The sequence below is a fragment of the Puma concolor genome, chromosome A1 (genome assembly GCF_028749965.1).
Source record: "Puma concolor isolate L17-30 chromosome A1, mPumCon1.1.hap2, whole genome shotgun sequence".
NCBI classification, from domain to species: domain Eukaryota; kingdom Metazoa; phylum Chordata; class Mammalia; order Carnivora; family Felidae; genus Puma; species Puma concolor.
In genome coordinates this window covers 193,031,610-193,043,369 of record NC_141667.1, presented here as the reverse complement: position 1 = coordinate 193,043,369, position 11,760 = coordinate 193,031,610, and the positions used below count along the sequence as shown (strand labels likewise).

The following is an 11,760-nucleotide window of genomic DNA, read 5'->3' as shown; positions in this document are numbered from 1 at the left end:
TCAGTGTTGAATCCTTAAAAAGAAATCTTCCCATCTCCCTGAAAATGTCTTTCTAGTAAAACTTGTTTGCTAAATAACTAGAACTCCCTTAACAAATAAAACATAACCCTGATTGTTGCTCTTTCCCTCTGAGGTGATGATAAATTGCTGAGGAATAAAAGCCTTCATACTAATAACAGAGGAAAGTTAGATCCCATCATTTTGTTTACCAGCTGTCTTTACAATTCTATAATAACCCTAGCCCACATTAAAAAAAAATTGCTCAGAGATAGTAAACTAGATGAGAAACAAATGATCTCTGCTGAAATTAATTTAAGCAGGGGAACAGCCTGGAAAGAAAGATTTGATCCAGAAACTTACCTATATCTCAGGCATGATATCCGGTGACCACATACTCGGTGCTGAAACACAACTCAGGAGCATTACATCATCATGACAAACTTTCATTGGCTGAAGAAACCCCAAGGATAAGACAGGCTTTTAAGGTGCTGTGTGAAAACTCCTGTTGGTTCCTTATCAAGCTATTGCCAAAATACTGAAAGACAGACTTTTCTGCACTAATACTGCCATGGCTGAACTTACAAAACATCGTTAACCATTTCTTAAGCATGTTCATCTCCCCTTTAGTCAGTAGTTTTATATTTAACTCTAACCTGTTGGGAGACTTTTTTTTTTTTCTTAAAAATTTTTTTTCCTTAATCTTTGTTTTTATTTAGCTTGTTTTTGTTGAAGGTGCACAGTATCACTCTGCGACTGGCTCTTATTTCCCCCGTTACTCTTTGGGCCACCTTTCCTATTTTTAAACTATATTTGAATCAATAAATCCAGTTCCCTCTCTATTATTTATTCAGTCTTTATTCTCTGTAGGCAAAGAAGGCCAGCACCCACAGATTCAAGAAAGCATAAGTATATTTATTTATTGTGAGCAATTTAATTGGAGCTAGTGCACAAAGCCCTTACTTCCTCATTATTCATTTTCATTGTTAGTTGTTTTTTTTTTTTTTTTCTGTTGAACTCTATGAGTTATTTATGTAGTGCTCATTACCATGGTGATTTACAGACCTAAACCATGTGCGAGATTTCAGTGACTGAGTGAAAGCGAGGGAGCAATGGTCAGAGTCCCCACACCACTTCTGTGTCCAACCTGCTGCCTGGGGTGACTTCTGACGGAGGGGCAAGTCCTCTCTTTGTAAAAAGGGGAACAATTTTAACAATTAGATTGGTCATTCAGGAAATGACAATATCATATTACTCGTACGTGTCAACCCCTCTCTCTCTCTCTGTCTTTGTCTGTTTGCTCATCTGTGTCCCTCTTTTTATCTCTTTCTCTTAAATTTTGGAGTGCAGAGAAGGACCAGGATGATGACAGGATGACTGAATCAGTGTCTTCTCGAGTCTCTTGCCTGCTCTCTCTTAAAAACTTGGCTCTTAAGATAGGCAAATACACATGTAAACTAATACCCTATAAAATTCCCAAAGCTGGGAACTGAGAAATATGTTACTAGAGCTTGTCTGGCCTGCTCAGCTCGATTGTGAATATCTTCCCTGCCCCCCTCAGACTTTGTCCACAGCCACATGACTTGGAGGTGGCCAATCTATCAGTTGCAAGAGGAGTGGCTGCAGAGAATCTGATCTGCAGACAGATCCTTTTACTCCTATTCCTCAGACTCCAGTCTGGCAAGAACAACTAATGATCATTTTTCCACTATGTAGAGTAATATTAAACATTCGAGGCCCTAGATTAGAGTTCTGAGATATTTAGGAACATTTCTAACAGCGATCAGGAGGAGAGAGAGAAAAGAGAACTCTTTCTAATTTTGTCTCTGCTAAGAAGAAGGCAGAGGAGTACCAGTCAAGGGCTCTCATCATTGTAGCTAGGAGCAATACATTAAAACGAATCATGTTCCTTGCCCTCAAGATGTTTCATACCAGTAGGGGGACAACATTAATCCACAATTACTGCTGAAGTCTGATAAAAATATGATAGGTAGATATACATTGGTGGGTGTCTAAATGAGACTGGAAGATTCTAGAAGAGGCAGTTGAGTTGAATTTTGAAGTAGGACTTAGTTATCTGAAAAGAGAAAGTAAAGAATTCCATTAAGAAAGCAGAATGGAAAGGAAAAGAAGAATGGATGGCATGGCTTGTTTGAGTGACAACAAGTAATTTTTGGTTTATGGAAGAAAAGAGCAGTGTGGAGAATAAGACTACATCAGTAGATATGACCAAATCATGGAGGGTTTTGCAAGCTAAGCTAAGGGATATGGACTTTAACTTGAGAGGCACTGCAGGTCATTGAGGAACTATAATCAGATTTGCAACTACACTGTATTAGTCTAGTGGTAGTATGGAATAGGTGGGGATGGAACGGAACCAGGAATATGAGTTAGCTTGCATGTCAGTTGCAGGGAACAGATGTACTTTCAAAGGGCTCAACTGAAGAGAGATTACCAAAGGACTATTTACAGGGTATAGACAGGGTTAAGGGAATCAACAAAGGATGGTAAAGCACCCAGGGAATTACAACAGCAGGAAGCTGTTACCACCCTATGCCTATTACCAGAGAATGACTCCAATGGGAAGCCAGAGAGAAGGAAAGCTGGAAGTTGCAGTAATTATAGGTCGGTCTCTTGGGGCATAGAGATGGGTAAAGAAACATAGAGAAAGTATCTTGAAGTGGGAGAATGATGGGAAATAAAAAGTTACTAGTGAGGCTGCCTAGCATAGAAGTTCAGGACAGAAACCATCAAGACCTCAACGAAGGTCATGGAGCTGGAGAAAGTAAACAGATACGAGAAGTTTTAAGGAGACTGACTCAATAGTACTGGTGAGTGTGTGTGGGGGGAATGGGGGGGGGAAGAAGGAAGGGTGGGAGAGACACACACACACACACACACACAGAGAGAGAGAGAGAGAGAGAGAGAGAGAGAGAGAATATGGAAACTTCTAGGTAGGACAATTTGTGGATTGTTTTTTAGTCCTGACAAATGGGTGAACAGTTGTTTGTTCATTGGTGAAAAAGACTTTATAGATATATGCTAGTTGCAGTCTAAGAAAAGTTGTATTTGCATGCTTCTGGGATCTCTAGATAGAAATGTCTAGAGCTGAGAAGGGAAATGAAGATCAAAGATGGACTGGCACACTGGCATGACATGGGCATGTTGAAACCCAGGCTGTGGATGAGGTCACCCAATAAGAACATGCATAATGTACAGAGAGGGGAGGTGATGTGTGAGCCTGGGGACACTGACATTTAAGGGGCAGCTGTAGTAGAGGAGCCCAGGAAGGAAAATAGGAAAAAATGTTGAGACAGGAGAAAAATAAAACACAGAGAAGAGCAGTGTTACAAACTATGGGGAAGAGAAGAGCTTCAGGAAGTGGGATACCTGGGTGGCTCAGTCAGTTAAGTGTCTGGACTGGCAGTGCAGAGCCTGCTTGGGATTCTCCCTCTCCCTCTCTTTCTGCTCCTCCCTTGCTTGTGTGCTCTCTCTCTCTTTCTCTCTCTCTCAAAATAAATAAATAAACACAAAAATTAAAAAAAAAGAAGTGTTTTGGAGGACAATTCAGGAAAGAAGTCTAGTGAGCTAAGGATAGTACAAATACCCATTGGTCTGAATGTAATATGGAGGTCATTGGTAATGCTGGGAAGAAGTTTAGTACATGAATTTGAAAACTGCCCACGAACCAGATTTGGCCTGCCACCTGTTTGTGTATGGCTGATAATTTAAGAATGTCTTTGTATTTTTAAATGGTTGAAAAAAATCAAAAGTATAATAATATTTTGCCATCCATAAGCATTATATTACATTCAAATTTAAGTGTCCATAAGAAGTTTTATTGGAATGCATCTAATATAATCTGTTTATGTATTGTCTGTGTTGGTTTTCACGCTGTAACAGCAAAGCTGAGTAGTTGCAACACAAACCGTATGGCCTGCAAAACCAAAAACATTTGCCATCTGGGCCTTTGCAGAAAAAGTTTGCTGACCCCTGTTTAGCAGGAGGGTAGTGCTGAGGCCCAGTTATGGTGGAAGGTGTAATGGATACGTGATGAGAAATCAAAGAGCTCAAGCACAGCAGTCTTCTGCAGAATCTGGCTATGAAGGAAAGAATTAGAATGGTTGTTGGCAATAGTGGCAGGGTTGAGGTTTTCGTTGTTGTCATTTATTTTGCTTGTTTTATTAATGGGAGATAAAAATTCCTGTTTGGGACAGGGTAAGATCAAGATATTTTAAAAGTTTGCAAGAAAGAAGAGGGAATAACTGAGAAACAGATCCTCTAGCACATGGGAACGAATGGAAAAGTTTGCCCCCTCAGAGGTGATGGGGAAGGCAAATCTGGAAGCCCTGTGCTTCTCAGCGAAGCTGGAAGCAGAGTCATTTGCTGAAGCCTGAAGAGAGTGATAACACTTGGGGAGTTTGAAGGAGGAAGTGAAATGTTTGAGATTGAGGAAAATGGGAAAGGAAATTGAACAGAAACATAGGCAGCATGAATCTGTGGTGATACTAAATTAAACTTGTTGAGTTTCCTCAGCCAGAATAGGTTTTGGAATAGGTGTCTGAATGGAGAAATGAAACAGTTCTATCAATTGCGGTTTGGGGTCTTGTAAGGCAGGTGGGGCAGGGGTAATCAGTTGAGGCTAACAGTAAGAGGTTTTCAGAAGGGAGGGGTCAGAGGTTCCTCCCTTATTTTCTGCTAGCATGTGTTGTCACCTGGTGGATGCACAAGCTTTGTACTGATTGGGCCTGTCTCGAGAGGGACTCGTGTGAGAAGAAAATCAACCTTCCAGGACTGGAGTTCCCATTCATCTTATAGAGTAGGGTAGTGGGACTGAAAAAGTAGGAATCTGGAAGGATTGGTGGTGAAAAAAAAAAGAGTCTGGACTTTATGGTTGTCCTAGTGCATCAGTCTGCCTGGGCTGCCCTAGCAAAATACCACAGAGTGGCTTAAACAACAGAAGTGTATTTTCTCATAATTGTGGAAGCTGGAAGTTCAAGATCGAGATGCTGGCAGGATTGGTTTCTCCTAAGGTCTGCTTGCTTGGCTTTCAGATGGTTGCCTTCTCTGTGTCCCCACATGGCCCTTCTTTTGTCTTCTCACATCCCTTGGTGTCTCTTTCTCTTCTTCTAAGGACATCGGTCCTACTGAATTAGGGCTTCGCTCTTATGAACTCATTTAACCTTAATTACCTCCTTAAAGGCCCCATCTTCAAATACACCCACACTGGGCATGAAAGCCTCAACATATAAATTTGGTGGGGAGGGGTGGGGGACACAATTTGGCTGCTAATATCTAGGCACAGTGTGGTTTAGGACAGTGAGTTGCTGAGATAAAGAGTGAGTGAAGATGATCAGAATTGAGGCAACCTTCAAAAAACTATTACTCTCACAATACTGTGACCCTACATTTTCTGATTAGTTTTTTTGAGTTATCATGTTTCAGTGGGGTTTTGACTAAATTTGCAAAGTAAGGCTATTAGAATAATAATAACCACCAGTAATGATAATTAAATATAATTACTGTATTTATTTATAAAACATGCAATATTTATCTACGAAACTTAGAGATCGCTAAAACATTTCACTTTAAAAAAAACATCCAACTGGGGACACCTGGGTGGCTCAGTCGGTTGGGCGCCCAACTTCGGTTCGGGTCATGATCTCATGGTTTGTGGATTCAACCCCCTCATTGGGTTCTGTGCTGACACCTCAGGGCCTGGAACCTGCTTCAGATTCTGTGTCTCCCTCTCTCTCTCTGCCCCTACCCTGCTCGTGCTCTGTCTCTCTCTCAAAAATAAATAAATTAAAAGAAAAAAACAATGTCCAACATTTTAGGTCAAGTTGGCTTTCAGATGATTGCTTTCTCTGTGTCCCCACATGGCCTTTCTTTTGTCTACTCACATCCCTTGGTGTCTCTTTCTCTTCTTCTAAGGACATCGGTCCTACTGAAAGAAAAAAGTCTCTCTTTCTGTGTATGTATGTATGTATGTATGTGTGTGTGTTTGTGTATCCACATAGCTACCACACTTTTTTTTTTTTTGCCTCTGAAGAAGCTCATTTGAAAGTAAATGTAATTGACATGTATATTCACGTGGAACAATCTGTTTTTTACATGGAATAGCAAATGTTTTACATGTAATAATCCAGTTCTGCAAATGGTCAGTGACATGCTTAGTTTGTGTTTTTATGTATTTATATGACACCTATTTTCATTGCTGATAAATGCCAGAGGAAGCTAATCAGGAATTACTTTTAGCGTCATTTCTCTAAAGAGGAAAGTGAGGCTTCAGAACAGTATATAATTAGCCAAAGATTAGCAAGACGCTGGCAGGAGAGTTTAGCCACCACTTTTGGCTATCTGTTTCATTGGCACATATTTAATTATTTCTTTCTATAAGTAAATGATTTTTTTAAGGTTGACTCATTAGACACATCTTCCCTAAGAGGCACAAAACTTATTTTAAAGTAAAGAAGGTAAGGTACTGTCTAGTGAATCAACTTGTTAGCCTTCATCTCAGAAGTAGGGCAAGGAATACCACCCAAATCCATGGTTCCAGGTCTTATGAACTAGAGCCTAGACTTTGGGAATGTCCCTTCACTGCTCAGGCTCAACAGCTCATGAGGCTCAGAGATGTTTGGTACAATCTCTTCTGTCTAAACTCCTATGTGTCAATAACCTTTGTTTTCCAAGAATTCTAGAGATGTCCAAAGAGGCAATTCTGATACAGTTATAGTCCTTGATTCTGGGAGATACCACCAAGGATACAACATGGTATATAATTTGCTGGAAAAACTGAATCCTGAAGACTGTTTTTTATACAAGTGTGTCTGCATATGTCAAAAGGCATTGTGCAAAGTCTTACAAGTAGATTAATTGTATTTGATTTAATTCATACATATCCAAGATGAGATAGTAGTGGAATACATTGATTAATCAGATATAATCAGTATCAAAATTAGAAACCATTGGATTAAGAGCTGTTACAAATAGATTAAAATGATCAATCTTTAAAAATCATTTAGTGAGGAAAAACTGAGGTTATAGAAGCTTTGCCTGTGTAAAAATTGAAGGGATAAATTTAGTTATAAAAATATAAAAAGAGGTCTGAAATGTAACAAATGCCTTGAAACAGTAAACAAATAAAACTGATGGTTCTATCACTAGATTCTATCTCAAAGATAGAGTAATGTGATGTGAAAATAAGGTTCTCCAAAAATTCTTGAACTATATTCTAGGCAACATAACATGATTATGAAAATCCTAAAACACTTGCAAGACATTCGTAACCAGTATTTCTTGGCTCCAACTATAACAGATATTGAGCAGTTTAAAGCTCTGAGGCATGCCATTTATGGCAATTTCTAAGTATAAACTTTCTCATTAGGCCAAGAATGTACATGCTTGAAGAGCCTGGAAAGAAACAGATTGGAGAAAAGAATAAAATAGAAAAGACTGTATCAACACGAGAACGTATCTGGATTACCAAGATTCTATTTAATGGATACACAAAACAAGGTAAATTTAAAAATTGATGGCAGAGAACTGGGAGCTCTATCCAATTGCATTTAAAATTTGAATCTGGAACAAGAATAAAGAAACAACCTTAGGACTGAAAGTTAATCAATTAAAAACCTAAGCTAAATATTTTCCCCATTGCTATAATTTTTTTTAAATTGAAAAGGAAAATGATTTTCTAAACATTACGAATTTATTTCTTTTTTTCTGGATACTGAGTATGCTAATCTTACTTCCATTTTATCTTCTGAATGAAGTTTCTAACCTAGCAGAGAACAGTAAAACTAATTGTTTAGCCACACCCATTGCTTTCATACACATGTATGCATATATAAATGCGGGGGTGCTTACCTGCCTTGCCCGCTACACTTCATTACCCTCTGTCCTATAGCAAACGTGGTTTTTTTAAAGTTTAAAAATATTATTACTACAGAATCTACAGATTTAATGCAATCCCCATCAAACTACCAATAATTTTTTTTCACAGAACTAGAATAAATAATCCTATAATTTGTATGAAGCCATAAAAGACCATGAATAGCCAAAAAAATTTTGAGAAAGAGCAAAGCTAGTTATCACAATTCCAGATTTCAAGATATACTACAAAGCTGTAGCAATCAAAACAGTCAGGTACTGGCACACAAAACAGACTTATAGATCAATGAAACAGAGTTAGAGAGCCCAGAAATAAACCCGCACATACACGGTCAATTAATCTATAACAAAAAAGGGAACAATGTACAATGGGGAAAAGACAGTCTCTTCAACAAATGGTATTGGGAAAACTGGACAGCTACAAACAAAGTAATAAAACTGAACCACTTTCTTATGCCATACATGAAAATAAACTCAAAATAGGTTAAAGACCTGAATGTGAGACTGAAAACCATAACACTCCTAAAAGAAAACATAGGTAGTAATCTCTTGGACTCAGGCTTTAGCAAAATATTTATGGATATGTCTCCAGAAAGGCAAGGGAAACATAAGCAAATTATATGGATTATACCAAAATAAAAAGCTTTTGCACAGCAAAGAAACCATCAACCAAACAAAAGGCAACCTACTGAATGAGAGAAAATATTTGCAAATGATATGTCTCATAAAGGGTTAATGTCCAAAATAAATAAAGAACTTCTACAACTCAACACCAAAAAGCCTCAAATAGTCTGATTAAAACATAGGCAGAGGATCTGAATTGACATTTTTTCAAGGAAGACATACAGATGGCCAACAGATACATGAAAAGATGCTCAATATCACTCACCATCAGGAAAATACAAATCTAAACCGCCAATAAGATATCACATCAGTCAGAACGGCTAGTATCAAAAATACAAGAAATCACACATGTTGGTGAAGAAGTGGAGAAAAGCGAACATTTATGCACTGCTGGTAGGAATGTGAATTGGTGCCATCACTGTGGAAAACTGTGGGGAGTTTCCTCAAAAAATTAAAAATAGAAACACCACACAATCCACTTATTCCACTATTGGGTATTTAACCCAAAGAGAACAAAAGCACTAATTCGGAAAGATACATGCACCCTATATGTTTTATTGCAGCATGATTTACAATAGCCAATATTATAAATCAACATAAGATATGGAAACAACAGAAGTGTCCATTGATAGATAAATGGATAAAGAATATGTAGTATATACATACAATGGAATATTATTCCGCCATAAAAAATCAAGATCTTGTCATTCGTGACAACGCGATGAACCAGAGGGTATTAAGTTTAATCAGATAAGTCAGACAGAGAAAGACAAATACCATATGGTTTCACTTATATGTGAAATCTGAAAAACAAAACAAGCAAACAGACACAGATTCATAAATATATGGAACAAACTGGTAGTTGCCAGGGGGATAGATGAAATAGGTAAAAAGGTTTGAGAGGTACAAACCTCTAGTTATAAAACAATAAGTCTTGGAGATGAAAGTACAGCATAGGGAATATAGCAAATAACATTGTAATAATGTTGTGTGGTGACAGGTGGTTGTGGTGAGCACTGCATAATGTATAGACTTGTGAATCACTATGCTGTATACCTGGGGCTAATATAACATTGTATGTCAACTATACTTCAATAAAAATTTAAAAATCTATTTATTATTACATTTTAACAAATTAGCTAAAACTTAATCTTAGAAGGCTCCAGGTGCTTTAGAATGAATTGGGAAATTACTTGGGGGAAAACAGGAGGTTCCTTACTGAATTCAGGGAGCCTGGATCTTAAAACACTTTGTGGTTTATTTCCAAATATTACCTTCTTCAATTTCTCCAGAAATCTCCCTTCACCTTGGACTCAGATGCCTGATTGTTGAATCTTTCTAGGATCATGTAATGCATAAAGTTGTTAGTCTATACTAGATGTTATTCAAACTTACTCAAGAGGTTTCAGACTCTAAAACAGTGCTTAAATTTGTTCTGCGAGTCTGCCTTGGCATTCGTGTTCTGTAGGGGAAGTCTTATGATTCCTAATTTTAGGGTGACAAGTTCAAAGCAGGCATTCTTTATGGACTAAATCCAGCTTTCCCAGGAAGGTTTATCTGTCTCCCCATCCGTGCTGTACAATATACCAGTTGTACCTCTCTGATATGGTTTCCTATAAAGCATTTTATTTTCAGTTGTGGACTCAATGGGCATTACAGAATCAAGCATCTTCTGAGGCTGGAATTCCACTAGCAGCAGGGATGCAGGTGAAATTGAGATTTGTCCTTACCTAGGGATTATCTCTCATTGGTGACTAATGGAAACTTTTTGTCAAAGAGAAATCAAGGTATTACTTATAGGTTGCAGTCTGTTTATCCAGTGCAGCTATATTTGGAGAGTTCATTTCTAGTGTTCATTTCTTTTGTCAGGAAGGAATTTCTGTCATTTATGTGAGAATGTAGTACTTTCCTTACCCACCACACATCAACTAAACACCACATCTTCCCTTACACAGCATCCATCAAACAACAGTAGTCAAGGAAAGAGAGAGAGGAGGGGAAAAAAAAGAAACCTCCCACATAACTGGCAGTCTGCTTAGCAAAAGCTCAGGCTGCATTAGACAGTTGTATTAGAAGTCACGGTTAAAAACACAGGCAGGAAGGGTAGTGCTTACACTGTTTTTCCCTATTAATTACTAGGAGTAATATATAATTTTAAACTGTATATTTTAATAATATGGCTCAGCTTATTTATCAAATATAACAAAGGGACCTCTTGCTGTACATATTATGAATAATTACATTAAAGCAGCGCTTGACCTGGAAGAAAACATGGCATATACATGATCTCAGAATTTACCAGAAGGCATGCTACCTCATTTTCTTAATAATTCCTTATTTATTTATTTATTTATTTATTTATTTAAAAGCACCAATGAACAAAGTAATCTCACATGTTGGCTAATTAAGTGAGGTACACATTAGATTTATGACATTTAGAAACCTGTACAATTATGACTTTATAATTACTGACTATAGGGAGTGCGCTGAGTCCTATGAGAGCCAAAGCAATAAACTGGAAAGAGTTTGTTTTCCTGCTAGAAGTATATTCTGTAGTTCCCTTTCTGGTAATTGCAATGACACACTGGCTGCAACATTCAACTAGTCATATTCGACTTTATTATCCTAAAGGCCATTTTACTAGACATACTATATGCTAAGATTAATTTTATATTTGATTCAGTATTCTAGATGTATATGTGGATGGTAATACGGATACTAGACTTTCATCTGATTCCTATTATATCCTGCATAGCTTTAAACCACAATGCAAAGCACTGGTTTCTCGTTGTTTATTTAGTTCTTTAAGACTGACTAAGGTTCTGCAGTAGTTGCTTTGATGTTGGTGATGCAGAATAATGCATTTGACTTCAGACAAAAGGTACATCTATTTGGAATATATTTAGTGTGAGATTCCATGCAGCTAAAGATGCTAAAGATGAGAAGGATTGTATGTCAAGTCATGAAAGATAATCGAGTTATCATAATATTTTAACTGAATTATTATAATTTAATTATAAAACATAATTTAATTATTATAAAAATTTAATAATATAATATCCACAATAATATTTACTTAGTAGGGTCAGAGTTATCTGAAAGAAAACCATCTGTATGGAAAAGACATGTCTTCACAGGATCCATAATATATTAACTTGTATTTTACCTGGGTTAGTATACCTGGGAGAAAAGAGAAAAATGAGCATTTATTGAAAACCTACTATGATCTAGATATCACATTGGGTG

The 11,760-nt window shown here is 37.4% G+C and overlaps 1 long non-coding RNA gene across 1 annotated transcript in view; it reads left to right on the top strand.

The window, feature by feature from the left end:
- The first annotated feature begins 7,313 nt into the window (after positions 1-7,313).
- LOC147584701 (uncharacterized) overlaps positions 7,314-11,760 on the top strand; it is a 37,796-nt gene continuing 33,349 nt past the window's right edge. Inside the window, exon 1 of the long non-coding RNA XR_015252586.1 lies at positions 7,314-7,515. This is a non-coding gene — a long non-coding RNA (uncharacterized LOC147584701). The remainder of the gene's footprint in view (positions 7,516-11,760) is intronic.